Source organism: Squalius cephalus (genome assembly GCF_949319135.1).
Source record: "Squalius cephalus genome assembly, chromosome: 16".
NCBI lineage: Eukaryota > Metazoa > Chordata > Actinopteri > Cypriniformes > Leuciscidae > Squalius > Squalius cephalus.
The window spans coordinates 8,915,909-8,931,184 of NC_137137.1; the positions used below are offsets into that span (position 1 = coordinate 8,915,909).

Below are 15,276 nucleotides of genomic sequence, written 5' to 3' on the forward strand. Positions count from 1 at the left end.
AAACTACTCAGTAGTCTGTAAAAAACCTGCAGCATAATTAATGTCATTTAGTGGTTTAATTAATGTAATGTTAATCTTTTATTAAATCAGGGGATGTTCTCTCAATTACTCAGTCTGACTGTGAGGGATAAATTAATAACTCATTGATATTTAAATGCAAACCTTCTGCATATTCTCCAGATTACCTAAATCCATTGTTACTAAAATCACATGAAATTAGATTTAGTTGAAAGTCAACTGCAAAAAGCACAGCACAAAATTGATAAGGAGGATGAAAGATATAGCCTACCTGATACCTGCTATCTCACATCACAACAAGAGTCATGGACCACCCAGGATTGTTCTGGTATTTCAGAATATTCGAGTACATGTTTACTGATATCTGGGTTTTAATTTGGGGCCTGGAAGTGTTATAGGCTGTTAATCAGGGTCCTTCAGGTACAACTTAACCGTGTTACATCTGGCCGATGAGCCGCCTGGAGCTGCAGCTAGCGCCGCTGATCAAATTCCCCGCTAGTCTCCTGATGAAAACATCATTTGTTTTGCATCCCGGCGCTGAAAAACACGGCTGGCTGTGACTCTCTTTGTGGGCTCAGCATACTGCAATTTACACTGAATGAAAATGACAGCCACTGAACAGCGGCATAAGCAATTATGGAATGCAGGGGCCAGGCAATCGTGTGTGCATTTAAACCACGATAATACAATCTGCACAACTAAAGACGCTGCATATGTTTCAGCAAATAATGACATGTGAACTCAACCTGCTTTCAACGTAAACGTGGCCTTGACGCACTTCCTGGATGAGATTATTATCCAGTCTCTTTATTATCATAAAAACTGCAGTAACATACATTAAAATGACTCATACTTTCATACAAGCTATGAATTACTTGGTAATGATGATTCGAAACCATGATTCGGTTGACAAATTTAAGAGGACATTTATGTTTATCTCTTCTCTGGAGAGACTAGACCTTCTACATCCTAAAGACAAACACCAGCTGTTTACTCTATGCAAACAGTATTTGGTATACCTACAGACCACAACCAAGCGTATGAGATAGAATAAAACATCTATCTCCAAGTAGAAATTTATTTTACTGTTCAACAACTGTGAGGACATGGATAATAAAATGCAGGTTGCTGCAGGTTCCTTCACAGATTAAAGGGTTGGTTTCCTAGGAAAAAAAGGCTAAATCTAGTATCAGACTTTAAAAAAAAACTGTTCAATGGAAAATCACCACTGACAGTGTAATTTAGCCCAAGACTAGACATAATCTCTATCTGAGAAAGCTTTGGCGAGGGAACTGCTGTGAATGAAAACTACATTTCCTTCTCATCTCTACTTTAACAGAACTTTAAGTCAGAATCTTAAAGAAAAGTGACATATCCATGATCTAACGATAATTTTCTTTCCTGCAGCATGAAACATGCTTGTTTCAAAGTAATCCTAAAAAAAATTTGATGTTTACTTGTTGCATTCAACTGGCTTTTTTATTTCTGTCAGGTAAAAACAGCAAGTTAAATCTTAGAGTAAATGCCATATTTTTAAATACTGACAACTTTCCCTAATCGTGTGCTTTACAGGATCAGTGTTCAGCAAACACTTGATTGTTGTTGGTCCATGTGGAATGCAAGTCCCCACACATACAGTGACAAAGGTCTTCATGTGTGTTATGTGTTCCTGTCTATGTCAGTTGTTTGGATAGTGTGTTTAAATCAGTGGTTATTCGGTTTCCCAGATAAAGCAGCGTTATGAAAGATTCATGGAGTTTGAGGTGGGGCGTGACGCATAAGGCCCTAAAAAGCTGTTGGATGCAGAGAGAGCCGTATCTCCCCCAGGGAACATGGGCAGCGCTGAGCCCTGTGGGTAGTACACTGTGGGTAAGAGCTACTTTGTTTCACTTCTACCCTGCCATATTCACTCCAGCTGCAGTCATGGCAGACAGAACACACACTGTCAGGCCTATTTCCTGCTTCATGAATTTGTTCTAGTCAGAGTTCTGTGGACATGGACCAACAACACTGAAGAGCAGCCATCTTACTTCACATTTATATGGTCATGTTAAACCACAGAATAGTGCCCTTTAAAGTGGACATCATACGACAAGTCGTGATGTAAGGAAAACTTACATCAAAGTAAAACTTGAAATCAAAGGATGTTCTGTCTGAAGGGCACTGCAAAGACATGGGGAACAACAGTTTAGAGTAATAATATTATAATAAAGTGCAACAAATGATAATCATTATCTGTGTCTATTATATATATATACAGTATATATATATATATATATATATATATAAACTTAATATCTACAGATGTAGATACATATATAGATGTATAGATGTGGTCATTTATATTTACACAAATGTATTATGACACTTATATACCACCATATAAAATATAGATATATTTGATATATAATATTATTGTAAAATTTAATAATACATATATTGTGTATAATATTAATGCATTTTAGATAAATTAATTAAAAAATCATTATATAGTGTGGTGGTACATAAGTAATTTATATGTATATATATATCAAAAAATAGAAAATAGTACTGCTACAGTGGGAAAAAACTTGTCATGGCCCCCCTTGCCTATATCTAGCGCTGTGACTAACAGTAAAATATAAAATATAAGAATTGTTTTGTTTATTTTATTTTTTCTCCCCTTTCATGTTTTGTGTTGTTCTCTGACTGTACTATTTATATATCTGGATGTTAAAACTTGTTAAAAAAAAAACAAGTTAAGATGTTTAAAAAAACTGCAATAACATACAATATACAAAAAAGGACTGAGGTATTTTTATATTGACTGTTACATTATAATTCACTATACCCGTCAAAAGATTCAACACACCTGCTCATTCTTCTTGTTTTATATATTTTAGAATAATAACAAAAAGTCATTAAAAAGATCTTATGTATCTATACATAAGGAGTGGTACTACCACAATGTACAACACTGTCTTCTATAATCAGTCCACATGCTGGCTTATCTTCTAAATCACAAAATTTCATGCATCTCTGTGCGAATCTTCAACCACTACAATCGATTGTGATAAAATATGACCATAGGCCACAAATCTACATAGAAAAAAGGTGGTTTGGATCCTAAATGTTTAATTTAAAGAGTCAATAGCTTTGAAGAAGCCCTGCTTCAAATTAGGCTAACTTATTATTGACTATTAAAGGCACAATATGTAATATTTTTGCATTATGACAGTCAGTTACAGTTTACGTTTATCAGTTTCCTGTGGATTAGTGTGTTGGTCTTGTGAATAATAAATGTTCTATATTTGGTGTTATATCTTATTAAGTCTTATCATAACTGGTAAAACCTGAAAGCCAAAGAAAGAAAACATCTGTATTTTTTTACAGATTATACAAAATCACTCAATATTACTATTAAATGCTATGGTAATGCCGTAAACGAGTCCTACTTGTCGCAACATTCCCATCTCTGCCTCCTCTTATAGAATAAACCTTTTTATCATAGTAAAATCTACATACAGTACTGTGCAAAAGTCTTAGGCATGTTAATATCCACACCCCAAAAATGTCCCCAAAAATGGTTGTAAGTCAGTTATTTATATCTTTTGCTATAGTGTGTCAGTAGGAAATATCAGTTTACATTTCCAAACATTCTTTTTGCCATTAATTGTAATAATCCAGTGAGATTTGTGTATGCACAAGGAGTCTGACAACAGCCGGTCTGATCTGATCTTACCATCATCGAGTCCGTCTGTGATTACATGAAGAAACAGAAAAAACTGAGACAGACTAAATCCAGAAGAACTGTGGGAACGTCTCCGAGACGCTTGAAGAAACCTTCCTGCAAAGCTACCTGAAAAACTATGCGCAAGTGTACCTGGACAAAAGCCGTTTTAAATGCAAAGGGTCGTTACACCATATATTGATTTGAATTAGTTAATAGAAGTTAAATCATAAATAAATTCAATTTGTGATTTTATTTTTGAAAGCATTCTCACTTTACAGCATTTTAACACAAGTGCCAGTACTTTTCACAGTACTGTAGCTTTGCAGGAAGGTTTCTTCAAGCATCTCGGAGACGTTCCCGCAGTTCTTCTGGATTTAGTTCTTCTGGTCTCATTTTTTTCTTTTTCTTCATGTAATCACAGACGGACTCGATGATGGTGAGATCAGATCATACCGGCTGTTGTCAGACTCCTTGTGCATATACAAATCTCATTGGATTATTACAATTAATGGCAAAAAGAATGTTTGGAAATGTAAACTGATATTTCCTACTGACACACCACAGCAAAAGATATAAATAACTGACTTAAAACCATATTTGGGGACATTTTTGGGGTGGGGATATTAACATGCCTAAGACTTTTGCACAGTACTGTATCTTTACCAACAAAAGTATTGTTTAGCGTAAAACATGTTGAAGATTAGTGGACAGGCAGTCGATTCATTAAAAGATTAGCTATTTCCTCACAAAAGTGGTTTATTCAGTGTAGTTAAGCCTCTTCTTCATTGACATCCATTCACAAAAAACAGCCTCTGGTCTCCTTCCCCTGTGTACCACCACAGCATTAGCACTAGTCGTTACGCTTTCTTGGCTAAAGGTTGCAGACTTGCCTTCTAGTGGATTTGTCAATTTGCGTCGTCTGTCAATGGCATCATGTCCGCGTTATCCTCGGTTTCCGCTTTTACAGCCGTAGAAACCATGGCAACACAGTGAGTCTCATAAAAAAATGCGGAAGTGGTAGTTGTAGAGTCTAGCACGCCACTCTGTTGTTGTTTCACACAGTCGTTATGGACAATGATCATTCATTATTGTATGCAGCATGTTCTGTCGCCAAAGATAACAAAGAGTTTTGGACAAGAGGAGAAAAAAACGAGGATCAGTATCGGTGTGGCATTTCCCAGATGGAGAGAGCTTAGGTAATTACCACTGTTTAACAAGTCTACGTCACTATAATTAACTACAGTATGTGTTATACATAAATAGTAAGTCAGCCTTTTTGCAAATGCTGTCGGCACGTTTAAATGTACCTTTAGTATGATTGTTTTGAACACGTAAAACTGTGCTGCGTTACCTTACCAATTAATTCAACAAATAAAGTGATATGTATGAGTAGTAATTCAGCATTAAACATTACGTTACTTGCAGCTAATTAGAATGAAATAAAATTATGTGGGATTGTAAGGGTTATAAAAATGTATTACCTCATCAATGAACATGTGAGTCCCATCAGATTGATTTCCATCTGCAGTGGAGGTGAATAAGATAACTCCCATCATCCCCCGGTCCTTCAAGCTACGCTTTTGTATTTGTTTTAAATATGTGACCTCTAGCGGCGAAAATTACATACTGTGCCTTTAATCCACCCCAGAAACACACGAAATCAAGCTCCTAAATTCAGCTTCAAACCAAAATAACATGTAACTTATTTATCTGCCAAATTACACACAGCATCGATGAATTAATACCTTGTCAGGCAAAAAGTAAGCTAAATGGAGAACACAACATCTTCCTCATTTCTCTCTATCTCACTTCGCCAAGTCACCAGCCAGCCCCCTGTTCACCACATCACGCATTGAAAACAACCATATTGGCTTTACTTAACCACATTAGCCATGAACACAGATTGACAGCACCTCTCTGCGCTGCCTCCACATCAAATAATACAGAGCAAATGGCATTCAATACAGCCTCATAACCACAGAATTGGAGATTCAAAAACAATTTTAGAGCAATAAGTGGAAGCCACTGAATGGGATGAAAATGCAAATGTGGACAGCTCTCCGGCATGTCTCGTTCTAGGCCTCGGTCTGCCTTTCATAATATCCACATTCAATGCATTAAGAGTGTCATACAAAGGCAGAGCATGTTTGCATTTTGTAATTTGTGCCTTTTCATAACCACCAATAAACGTGGAGCAGTTTAGAGAGACGTCTAATGGATGGCAGTGCCCATGAGCGACAGCAGCACTCGTGAAGATCCTGCTCGTTTGGAGCGGCGAGGACGCTGGTGTCTGCACATGCCACTAATTCTGACAAGCAATTTCTATGAGCTCATCTAGTGAGAGATAACATTCATCTACTGCAAATACAACCAGGTTAACTGAGGATAGACACAGAGGTCATTAAAGTAACACTTTGGGTGTAAAAATTAGTGATTAACTGTGTGATAAATCGGTGGCTGTCAACTGGATTTGATTCTGCATCCAGAAAAAAACGGTTTCAAAATTGTTAAAGGGATAGTTCACCCTAAAATGAAAATTAAGTAATCATTAACTCACCCTGGTTTTGTTCTTATTCAGTATGCAGTTCTTTCTTTTTCAGACCACAAAATAATTTTTACAAAAAATATCCCAATCCTTGTCCATATAAACGGCATTGAATAGAGAGCAGCATCAAGCTTTTTAAAACACAGAATGGCCCCATGCAACACGTGTATATACAGTCAGTACATCACAGTTTGTGCATTTGGAGTCTAAGGGCCCTATCTTGCACCCAGCGCAATTGACTTTGTACACCGACGCATGTATCATTCCTATTTTGCACCCGCGCACAGCGGACTATTCCCTCCACAGACGCACGTCGGTTAACTAAGAAATACACTTGCGCTCCCCGTGGCGGTTCAGCGCAAAGAGGAGGCGTGTTCCGGCGCAAACGTTCACTCATGCTATTTTGCAGGTTTAGAAAACAATTCCGCCACTGACCGAAAAAAACTAGTTTAAAGTCAGTGGCGCGTTGCGCATGTTACTCATATGCTATTTTAAGGCGCATACTTGGCCATAAACAATGTAGAGTTGACAACGCGCATACACTTTGATTCTCTCATCTACACAGAAGCAGCAGTTTTCATTTTTGCAAATCATAAATTATTACGATAGATAGATATAGATAGATACATAGATAGATAGATAGATAGATAGATAGATAGATAGATAGATAGTTTATTATAAAAGCATACATCTAGCTTACACATTTACTATCATTCGCCTGTTTAACCTAAGTTAATTTGGGTGCGTTTCTCCATCCCCAACGTCCCTGACGAGAACGTCGGTCTCCTCGGCTGTGAACTGCTCCTGCCGCGCGCCTGGCAAATCCGCCGTTATAATAGGAATCCGCTATAGAACAAGCGCGTCTGCTCTTAAAGGGAATGTGAGATGTCGCTCTGATTGGTTTATTTCACGTTACGCCCAAACCACACCTATGAATAATGAAGCTACTTCAGACCAACCCATTTTAGATTTGCGTCGGGCGCAAGAGTCATTTATCCCGCCGGTATAATAGCAACAGCGCCAAGACCCGCCCACAAAGTTACTTGCGTTTTGCGCTTGATACTTGCGTTTCAGATCGTTAAAATAGGGCCCTAAATGTCTCTTGGACACTTACACCCGTTTCACACTGGAAGACACTAGCGGAGTGTAAGCACATATTTTTTTGGTGCCCATGTTAACTGGGTCGAGGCAGTGTGGCAGCGCGTAGCAGGAGAAGAGCAGAAGTGGCAGTGCCGTGATCGTTTTGGCGGAGAGTGCATTGTTTTTGGTCAAAATAAACAAGTTAACAAGAAAACTAACAAATTTACAAAATAACAAAAATCCACAAAAACACATTATTGCCAGGAGTTTTTTGCCCAAACCTCAATAGCCTATTTAACGGACTAAAACTAGAGGTATATATTAACTTTGAAATGACTTTTATCATAACTACACACACATACATACATACATAGTAAGCTATGTGTGGGTAGGGAACATGGTCACATGACTCGCATTACAGCAGATTATGCTGCCCGTCATACATCAAAGCGTGACAGACAGTGGTCATCGGAGAACACCTGAAAAAGGTGACACAATGGACAATACTGTCTGAATTTGCAGTACACAAGCTTCGGTTCAGCTGCGCGCGACAAACGATGCCAGTGTGAAAGCACAATGGGCACGTGCTGCTCCCGCTCTGTATACGCACAGCTTCTGCGCTGTTTACGCTCTGCTTAAGGTGTGAAACTTTTAAACGGTTTTAAAAGTTGATAAATCAACAAACCAACCAGAGCACACTTGCGACCCACCAGTTGAGACATGTAAATCATTAAGTATGAACAAAAGTTATATAAAAATGAGGATCTAAACATTTCTGGAAAACTTTAAAAGGCTCCAATGTAGTGATAATTTGCTTTGTCTATTGGGTTTCTTGTTGGTAGGCAGAGAATAGAGGGCTAAAGCAAGGAGATAGCAGCTGCACACCTTCCTATATAAGGCATCTCTGCAGCACCCCATTGTAAATAAACACAGATATAACATCAAGAGAACAATTTAGGCAGTAATTAACGGCGAAGAACAAACAGAATGGTTAGAGGGGGGCATGGAGCTGATTGAATTAAGCGCACAAACAGAAACAAAAGCTGCAACAAAGCATCAGCACGCCACAGCTCACCAGCTCCTCTTTGTTTAATAAACTGCAGACTCCCTGAATGCTAGTCAGCATAATGAATCTGACTTGGGCAGAGGGGTTCTGAAGGGCCCCAAAGAGTCTATAGCCTCAGCTTTCGCATTCAGCACATCGGGGCCACAATGGGTTACAACACAGATAGCGATCAGGAGGTACAAAGCAAGAGGAAGATAGAGAACCAGCCTGTGCAGAACCCTCCTGTTTAAAAACAATGGTCTAATTACAACATTTATAACCCCAGAATTCTGGAATTGAATTTAACCCCAACTTAAAGAGTATGCTGGCATGAAAAGACTATTTGATTAGAGCAGCAGTTGTTTCATTTTCGGCACAGCAGATTGCCAAGCATCTCGATCCGGCTGCGCAATCTGTATTCATTATGGCCTGTAAAAGGATGATCCTCGACCCGCTGCTGCGCACGTTTGTGCAGATGCGCGGCGCTCTGCATGGCCCCTGCCATTCCCTTACAACGCGCCCGCTAGCCGCGCCAAACACAGCAGCACCCAGCCGCCAAATTCCGCCTTTTAGCCACTCAAAAGGGCCCCGCGGGCTCTCTCCCCTTCCTAGCAGCGGCCTTTATCAAAAAGCCCTGAAGTCGAGGCGAGAGATGTTTGGCTCTTTTAATGTATATAAATGGGCCACCTGCCTGGCTGCTTGGTGTTTCGGGGGAGGAGGATGAGGATGAGGGACGCTGCAGATGTAATCTGAAGCTTTCATGTTGGCAGGGGGTCCACGCATGGCACGGTCTCCGTCTTTCCCGCAGAGGGAGTGTATTGGGCTCCGTATGGAGCGCAGATGCACCCGCCATCCGGATGATCGCCGCGGTGCCGAGGTGCTGCTGGAGCCGCTCTGTGCAGCGTGCTTATATATCTGTGAAATGAGCTTCCTGTGCAGATCCCCTTGCAGCCTGGCCAAATCACAGTACATTAGCCACATTAGCCGCTTGTATAGCAAGACTGTAAATAGACACGCCATATTGGGAGGAAACACTCAGCTTGTGTGACCACATTAGCAATGGCTTGGAATGATCGCAAAAACAAAGCTGTGGCTTAATCACAATGTTTTTCTAAATGAACAAAGAATATAACTGCTGTTCTACTTTCTGCTGTTATCAATCAAAATATTATATAGGGATGTCAATCCATTACAAATTGTAACTGAAACCAATTTAATCACAATTAATGGCCTAGATCAATATTTGCTGAGAAAAGACACAAATTCAGATAATTCCAAGGCATTAAAATATTGTGGCAACGAAGCAATGAATAGACATTTAAAAAATTGGAATTAGAAATCAAATATTTGTTTTAATTTTACGTAATTATAAAACAGCAATCTCCACCAGGTTGTAACCGGTCAAATGGATCTTCTGTAATGTTTTTTTTTTTTTTACATATTTGGTCATTGGGTTGTACCATTTTTAAAATGTTTTGTTAAGTTATAAGAAGAGATCTTCGTGTTCTACTTCATTCCCACACACTATATCGTGTAGTCCACTATAGCAGTTATTAAAGATAGAATGCATCCTGTGTGAAGGAAAGGAGCTCAACCTTTCAAACTCTCAAAAAAGCATCACAATCATTGTGTTCTGTTCCAATCTGTTGCACTCTATCCAACATGTATAGCAGCTGGCTGCATTAGTAGTACTTAAAGCTTGAATTGCTGCAATGGTAGAAAACAATTCTTATAATGGCATTTACAAAAGGGTCAGGGGCATGATTAATTGTGCTAATTTTTAACAAGTTATATTAAACAATTAATCCCACTAAATCAACATGTTAAGTTGACAACCCTAATTAATAACATAAAAATAAAAACAAACAACATCTGCAAGTAAAATCAGAGCTGATGGATTAAGAAAGGCTGTTTATTTCTAATATGACAGATGACATTTTAAGATTCCAGCAGGAGATTTTTAACCTGCATGAGAATATAGGAGGTCAATGTCTTGCTGGTTGGACTACTTTGCCTAAATTACAAGTGTAATCCTCAAACAATTCACCCAGGGTTGAACAGGACCCCTGCGACATGCCAGACATCTGTTCTCTCCTTCCAGCCCCCTGGAGACACCTCAAAATCAGTGGGCAGAGGGATGACAGGGAAATGACTTAAAAGCAGTTTTACACACAGACTGGAAAAAAGTGCCAGACAACACACACAAAGACTGGAGGAAAGTGAACAGAACCAACGCAAGTTGAAATAGTTATTTTTTGGTTTGTTCTTTTGCTGTCTTTATAGTGGTATGACGTGTTAAAGACAGCATGCAACATATTTATGAGTAATGCAACATCTTTCCTAGTGAGTGGGTTTTATCATTTGGAAGATGCAAACATAACCTTTAAATTAGAATCATGTTAGAATATTTATCTTTATTTTCTATTTATCTGTCATTGTTCCAATCTCGTAATGATAAATCTAGCTACAGTAGTATATCATATCCAGTATTGTCTAAATGGAAATGGCCACATGTCCACATACACAAGGATACACGAATGGCAACACCCTTGGATATACAGATCTAGCTCTGGTCCTCTAGAGACAGAGCTGCAGACATCCATTACCCCTCCCACCATGTCCCTCAGTCCAGTCTGAAGGACACCACAAGGGTTAAATGTCCCTGTACAAACACAGAGTTGTGTGTGTGTGTGTGTGTGTGTGTGTGTGTGTGTGTGTGTGTGTGTGTGTGTGTGTGTGTGTGTGTGTGTGTGTGTGTGTGTGTGTGTGTGTGTGTGTGTGTGTGTGTGTGTGTGTGTAATAAGAGTCCATTATGCAGGTTTACAGAGTCAGATGCAGAGGCCGGGCTGTGCCAAAGAGCTGATATTACACAGCACAACCTCCAGCAGCCTTCCCAGAACACACAGCCAAGATCACTCAGCACACGCCCATTCCCGCAAATCTCTCTCACTCACACACACACACACACACACACACACACACCAAGACCATCACATTCACACACTCACATAGACACACACTGATGCTGATGCACAAACACACGCTAATGCTACTGTTAATACAAGCACACACCTGCTCCACCCAGTCTCTCTCCACTCCAGAAAAAAAAAATCAATATGCATCTCATCCATTACAGCACTCATGGATGGGTCAGGATCTCTACTCCCATCTCCCTCTCTCCTTTCTCTGCTCTGTCTTTTCCTTTCTTTGTGCAGATACAAAACGTCAAAATGTTTACACTGCGCTGCCGTCACTCTGATAAGCTAATAGCAGTCTTCGATTCTCATACAGAGTGGAGAAAAAAAAACACTTAATGACATTAATGAAGATCATCATACGCATGACTCAGAAGGTCCTTTCATCTATGAGCAGGTGTGATCAGGAACCTTTGCCTATAATAGCGAAAGGAAAGGAAAGGAAAGGAAAGGAAAGGAAAGGAAAGGAAAGGAAAGGAAAGGAAAGGAAAGGAAAGGAAAGGAAAGGAAAGGAAAGGAAAGGAAAGGAAAGGAAAGGAAAGGAAAGGAAAGGAAAGGAAAGGAAAGGAAAGGAAAGGAAAAGGAAAGGAAAAGGAAAAGGAAAAGGAAAGGTTTCCTTTTTATACCCCAGTATTTTCCTGTCCTCTCTCTACTGAACCTTTCAATAAAAGCGCTGAAAAGGCCACAAAGAAAATGAGAAATTTTGAAGCATCAAACAAAATCTAACACACACTCCCATCTTTCAAGCTGCCTACATTGTTTATAGGGTGTGTAATTCTACAATGAATATAAACAAGCACAAAACCATCAAATAAATTAATAAAAGCTGCTTTAATATTCACATCTATACTTTGTAAATCATGGATGTGAACATTCAAAATGGCCAGAGCAAAATCACTCTCACCAAAAATAAAAACAGAAGAAGAAATGCCACTGATTACAAAATGACTATGAATTGAATAAAGCACCATAAGCACATATTATGTGATCCAACTAAGGTGTTTCTGAGTTCCTTGTTCTCCAGCAAATACAATCATCCTCTCCAAAGACAATTAAATCTGTTGCAGCATTTTTGTCTCCAAAACAGGAACCAGAATAATGCACATTTTGGATTTGCATTAAAGCAACAGCTTCATGACGCCACCACACACACACACATTTACAGTCATCGATTAAATAGAAACCACAAACTCCATCGCATCGCAAAATAATTAACCCCAGCTCAACGAGAGGGAGGGAGCCCAGGTTCTAAGGTAACCAGTTTTTTGGGGTGAAGAAGAAAAGGAAAAAGACATCCATCCATCATAAAAAAACGCAGCAGCCAATTTCCACAAAGCCGCTAAGCTGATTAAGACGACCAAATCTGTTTCACCAGCTTACATTTACTTCAAAATGGTCATCTCAGCTTCAGTTTCACAGCTTCCCATTCCCCTGTTCTTTAGTAAAGGGAGAGTTGGGTGTGCAGGAATAAAACACTAGTCAACTTCTCTGTGCCTGGCCTGATATCTCTCCAGCGCAGGGCTGCCCAGATCAGTAAACTTTGATTTAACTATTTTGTTATTCAGCTTATTTGTGTTCCTATTCTCTTAAAAAAACTAAATGAAATGAATGAATAAATAAAATAAATTAACAAAACATGCAATGTGTGTTGCATTTCACTCTCACAGACAACCCTAACCAAACAAACTCTATTCTGCTAAACCAACCGACCGCCCCACCTCCTCCCACTGAAGTAGATTAAATTCACACTAGTCCTCATTTTAAACGGAAATTGGATTGATGGAGAAAAGATTACGGAGACAGAGGGCAAGGTGGTGACAGTGGGAGAGAGTGGAGGGTGGAGCCGGCATCAACAAAGCACCTCCGAAGCTAATAGTGTAAATGTTTCTCTTTTGCCACCTGTAATGTGTACGGTGTGTGTGTGTGTGTGTGTGTGTGTGTGTGTGTGTGTGTGTGTGTGTGTGTGTGTGTGTGTGTGTGTGTGTGTGTGTGTGTGTGTGTGTATGTTTTCTTTCCCCTCCTGATCTTTCTCTTTTTTGCCATAGCAGCAAATATCCTGTTGGCGCAGGATGCAGAGTGGTATCTGGCCCTAAAATCGATCAGACTCCCGGACTAGGGCTTCCATTCATCTCTTGCCCATAAAATTTGATTAGCGCTGACTACAGCACTGCAGGGAGATGGGCTGATAGAGCCAGGCTACAGAAGATGGCAACAGCATCCCGCTTTTTCATCTAGTCTTTCTCTCTCTCGCATGTTATATTTTGTCTCTCTTCATATTTCTTTGTAAAGCACTTCCGATTAATAACAGCCCGTCTCTCTCTCCATCTCTCCTTATATCGTCCTCAGTATGTACAATCCTTGCGTGTAGGTATCTAAAATCAGTGAGATAGCGTGCATGCCCTTCTTCCGCCCCTCCTTTCTTGGAGTAAACCGTTCTCTAGCTATTAAACAAAAATGACAGCCGTGATGAGACTTCGACCGACCGGCGTTAACAAAACTAAACAACTGCAGCCCGGCCCAGCCAGCTGGCCTGTCCGGCGGACACGCCCTCTGTTCCCACATATCACTGTGGCATGTGACCACTACTCTCCACCAATGACAAAGTCCTGAGCTCATGAGTGGATACTGTCTGTCTGCGCAGTGAAAAGCTAAGAGGACAGGAGGGGGAAAAAGAGCTATACAGACCTGAATCTCGACAACAAGGTGAAGTTTGTCAATTTGACTTGTGCATGTTTGGGAAGGACACTTCCACTTGTTGATTTGTCACATGATATTACAAACCATGTGAAAAAGTAAAATAATAAAATAAAAAAAATGGAGAAGTTTATTCATTTGAGAGATAACTTGACTCAATCATCCAAAATTACATTGTGTATAAACCAATCTGTGTGCCTGACGTTTGTACCACAAGGTCTATGTAAATTGATTACAGGCATGAACTGGCACTTGAGCGTTACGCTTCTGCAGAAAAACTGATTTAAATTCATGTAAGCCTGCATGATTTAAGATTCATTTGCGATATTGATTCTTCCAGGAGCCGGAGACGTCATTTAAAGCATCAGTCATCCAATCTGCTGAGGATTCACGTCAGCATAAGGGATGAATTTATTTGGCTGATAATTGTCTACCTTTGGGAGCGTGTGGGTGACACTTGAAATTTTTTTGGCATATCATCAATGTGATAATGACAAGCAGACCTCACTGGCTCAAATATCTTTCAATCATTCATGACATTCAAAACTTCTGGACAGTTTCATCAAAAGTAACTTGCATGTGTTGCACATTACAATATTACAACAAGAAAGAAAGAAAGAAAGAAAGAAAGAAAGAAAGAAAGAAAGAAAGAAAGAAAGAAAGAAAGAAAGAAAGAAAGAAAGAAAGAAAGAAAGAAAGAAAGAAAGAAAGAAAGAAAGAAAGAAAGAAAGAAAGGGGCATGTGACCACTTAGTCACAAGAAAGAAAGAAAGAAAGAAAGAAAGGTTAAATAAATGAAATGTATATAAATATTTAAGCACCAATGTATGCACAATTTTTTCCATCATACAAAAACCGTTCAAAATCCTGCAAAAAAAAAAAAAAAAAGTATCACAGCACCAAATTAGCATATTAGAATGAATTCTGTTGGATCATGTGACTAAACATTGGGGTAATGATGCAAAAAAATCAGCTATGTCATCACATAACTGTTTTTACTGTTTTTGATCAAATAAATGCAGTCTTAGTGAGCATAAAAAAAACTTCTTTCAAAGAAAAAAACACTAAAAATAAATCATACTGCCCCCAAACTTTTAAATAGTAGTGCATGTTTGTACATACTGCAAAAATCGTTGCAACTCGTTGTAATGTCTACCATCATTTTAATGGCTCAAAGGAAAGATTTGGGGTTAACATGATAAAACTGT

The 15,276-nt window shown here is 39.2% G+C and overlaps 1 protein-coding gene across 1 annotated transcript in view; it reads right to left on the reverse strand.

Annotated features, from left to right (window-relative positions):
* The window catches only part of agbl4 (AGBL carboxypeptidase 4), a 334,149-nt gene that overhangs the window by 295,104 nt on the left and 23,769 nt on the right, over positions 1–15,276 (reverse strand). The gene's annotated exons all lie outside the window — the stretch shown is intronic.